Source organism: Corvus moneduloides, chromosome 9 (genome assembly GCF_009650955.1).
Source record: "Corvus moneduloides isolate bCorMon1 chromosome 9, bCorMon1.pri, whole genome shotgun sequence".
Lineage (NCBI taxonomy): Eukaryota > Metazoa > Chordata > Aves > Passeriformes > Corvidae > Corvus > Corvus moneduloides.
This window is the reverse complement of record NC_045484.1, coordinates 24086414-24090526: the sequence shown is the minus strand read 5'-3', so window position 1 is coordinate 24090526 and position 4113 is coordinate 24086414.

Genomic DNA, 4113 nt, shown 5'->3' with positions numbered 1-4113 from the left:
GTTTAGTGTTCATGCTCCATTTATCATTTTTCCTTAGCTGATAGAAGAGCTGTTTTGATTAATTATTCACTTCCTGCTTTGAAGAAGTTGAAGTTGCTGCATTCATTTTTAATGTAGCTATAATGTAACATCTCTGGGAGTGAAATCCAGGGCTTCCAAATCTACACCTCAGCCTCTTTCTGAGCATAAAATACCAAATTCTCATGTATAAGGCTCTAGTGATCACTAGCTGCCATTTTGAGTGGTGTTTTTTTCAACTCATCTTGTGATTTTTCCTGAAATAAGAACTTCTCCGGGGCTTTTAAAAAGACAGAAATGGCCAATGGTGAGCCTGAAACTGGGATGAAGACCCATAATAAAAAGGTCCAACAGAATCTCTAGGTCTGATCCTCTGCCCCAGTGAATGGCTGCTGCAAGGGGGAGAAACCCAGCTGAAGAACTGGCCCTACAAACCACCCATGCTGCAGAAACCAGCGGCGATCGTGGCTGTGTGGCTTCTCCAGTGCCTGGGATGCACTTGTGCGTGAACTGTGCTGCCTGGCACAGCCTCAGCATGGGCTGACCACGGGCATGGATGGGCATTGCAAGCTGCAGAGTGGACGCAGACCCCCGGGACTGTCTGGCTTTGTGCAAATCAGAGCTGCGCCAGTTTTAAGCCACTAAAAACTCACATAGAATTTGTAAGATTTGATGCCCTTAGGATCTGCCCTGAGCCTAAGGGCTGGTGAAAAATAACGCTCTTAGGCTTGGCATGGGAAGAGATGTAAGAGAGAGAGAAGGTGGCTGTGGGACTCATGTGCCATCCAGCCACTAGAGGGAAGGTTTGTCTCCTGATTCTGAGCTCTGGGCACACACGCAGCTTGCCTGAGCCTGTCTGCTCAGCTCTGTGAACTTCGTGAGTTGCGTGCTGAGAACCCTTTAAATGCCCAGGCTGCTCCTGTATGGTCCATAAAGAGCTGGGCTGCGCTGAGTTCAGCCCACAGTTCTGCTGGCCCCCTGTCCTAGATCCCACCTGAGCTGCTTCGGGGAGGGCAAACATCCTGCAGTAGTTTCCCAGCATGTTTTGCTGATTGCCAGTCATTTTTGGGCCAGGATCTTCCCAAGATGGACGTGTCTGGTTTTTAGCCCTCAAATGGCCACTTTCAGAGAGAAGAAGCCCAAGACTCCTAGTGGCCCCATGTAAACTTCAGCCCCTGCAGCATCCTGCAGCAAGGACTTGCTGGCAGAAGCAGGTACTGTAGGAGCCCCCTCAGTGCTGGCTGTGCTCTGCCTCCAGCTGGAGGAGAGCCCAGGGCCGGGATGTGGCAGGAATTCCCGCTAGGAGTGCTGGAGCAAGCTTTGCAGGCAGAGGCCCATTGTTACCAGCATCTCAAACCTCTGGCTTGCCCACCCGCCCCTGACATCCTGGGAGACAAACCCAGAGCCCGTCCTGCTCCCCGGGGAGGAAGGTGGCAATCAAGGAAGTGCAGATTGACAGGCGACGTTCTTACCCTCACTTAAAATGATGACTCCAGTGCTTTTTCATCGGCACCTGGCTTTTTTCCCTGTGCCGTAGAAAATGGCAGGACTCCAGTGCCCTCTGATCTACAGCTGAAGAAATTCTCACTCCCTGACTCGTGAGTTTATGCAGGACATGGTGGAGCAGAGCAGGGGAACTGACTGTTCCTGACGCTGCATTAGCTGAGGCCAACTTTTCTGGGCACGTCCTTGTCCCCCCTGGGAACAACCAGAGCAAACCCACTGCTCCCTTTGCAGTGTCTTCTGGTGTGCACAGGCATTCAGAGCCTTCAAGCCCTGCCTGGGAACAAGCATCTCCCCGGCTGCGGCAGGGGCTGTGCCGGTGCGGTGCCGTGCAGGGCATTGTGTGAGAGCCCAGCCTAGTGGTGGGGGCTGGCAGGGGGCTCCCCCACCCTCCCCCCAGTGCAGCCGTGTCCTGACAAGTCTTGCGAAGCTGCTTCGCTGCCCTGGGCCTCTTCCCGTGACTGCCCGTGAGCTCCGATGGAGCCGCCCAGTGCTCCGGACTCGCTTCCGTCCCTGCTTCCTTCCCCGCGATAAACTCAGCCATGCACCTGCCTTCGGGAGCGAGGCCAGCATTCCCCTCTTCCTTCCTCCAGGGCAGACAAATGCCCTCTTCACAATAACACATCCCTCCTTCCCCAAACCTGTCCCTCGGAGCTTTTCCTCTCTCCCAATAGATTCCTGCTTCCCTCCCCACAGCTGGGGCACCGGCTAGCTCCGGGTCCGTGGGCTCTTTGCTCTGTGACGTTTCCAAAACCTCATGCAAGGGGGTAACTCCTGAGCAGGAGGTGCTGCTCACCCCTGTGGACTTGTGGGGCTGCAGCTGATGTAACCCCAGCCCTTGTGCTGTTCTCCCGGCCCCTCTGCCGTGGCTCCAGACTGCTGAGGGTGGGAGGACCCCATCTCTCCTCCAAGTATTTTGGCTCCATCTCGCCTGGATGTAAATCCTGGCTATGAGTTGCCTTTGGGATCTTTGCTATTTGGCCAAGCCTCTTCACTTTTGGATTTCTGCCCATTTTTTGCTGAGATTTCAGTTGAAAGTTTCCTCCTAGCTTGGCATTTGCTGTTGGGAGTTACATCTGCTCCACAGAGCTCCACCTCCAGCTCACAAGATCTGATGTTTCTGTCACATTCTGTCGTTTGCTGCATCCCTTGGAGAGGAGCATGGGCACAAGTCCCCAGGATGGAGGACAGCAGAGCTGCTCAGCCCTTGCTGGGACTTGGGGTGGCTGTAATGTGCGAGCAGGGAGCATCCAGCATTTGGGATGAAGAAAGGCTTCGTCTGAACCTGCTGGAGCTAGGAATGGGGCTGATTTGACAGTGACCAGGAAGAGTCTGCTGGATTACTTGAGCTTGATCCTGAGTTTAGGGTTGTTACTTTGGGCTGAGAATACCTGCAATGACTGCGAGAGATTCACTCATGAGCAGGGCAAGGCTGACGCGGAAAAGGCTCAGCCTTTTCAGCAGGTCCTGGGGAGGATGCACACGCAGAGTCGAGCTCTGAGGTTATGGCTGTGGTACTGGGTTAGCTGATGATGGTGGTGGTGGGAAGCAGCTGGGCAGATGAATTTGACAGCTTGTGCTTCCCTCCTGCCTCAGGAGCTGTGCAGGACACTTCACCTCAAGGTTTTACCTTTTCTGAAGGTGTGAGACACCTCAGCCATCTCATGCTGTAGTGGATGCAGAGCACAGGTGAATCCTGCATGTCCTTGGTGTGTCCTTCTCCCATCACCTGCTTCAGGACCTGCCCTTCAGCCATGTCCCAGATGGGGATAGGCAGAAAAGCAAGGGGCGTCTGGGGTGTGCAAGCTCCGATTCCCTTCAGCTCCAGTCAAAAGTGATCCACCAGTGGCTGCTGCCCAATGAAATGGGCCCTAGTTTTCTTCTTCACTTCTAATAAGATGCTGCTGCAGGTGCCAAAGAGTTTCTATTGCACCTGCACCAAACAAACTTCAAAGAGAGAGGGAGGAAAGGAGAGCAAATTCCTTGCAGGGCTGGGCTGAGCTCCCTCGTGGCTGTTTGGTCCAGGAGGCTGCTGGATGAACTTATTTTTAAAGACTGCCTCTGAACATTGTGCCTCGAGAGCAAACCCTGGCATCACCTGCAGCTGAGAAGCTGGGGGTGGGAAGGAAGGGGGAAAGGAATCTGGATCCTGCAGAGACACATTCTGCTGGATGCACAGGCTGCACGGGGTCGCGAGATAAATCCCCAGCTGCAGCAGTAGGGGATGCCAGGCAGGGTTCAGAGAACCAAACCCTCATCCTAAACCCTCCAGCTTTATGCAAACGTACCCAGCAGCCACATCTTTCTGCCGTCTCAGGCTGCTGGGCTTGTGGTTTCCTTTCTCACACTGCTGCTGCTCCTTACCCCACCTTGCCCTGTGCCCCACTCCCCAGCTCGCCCCATCACCTGCAAACGCTTGGCTTGACCGGAGTTTAACACACATGTAAGAAAGCCCAGAAACATTTCCCTCGCTAGAACTGTCCCGGTGCCAAACAATTTGCAGACGTTTCAGTAAGGCCAGAGCATCACATGTCATCCCCAGGGAGCGACACGTCACCGTGCCAGGAAGGGAACGGTGAGTGCCAGGGCCAT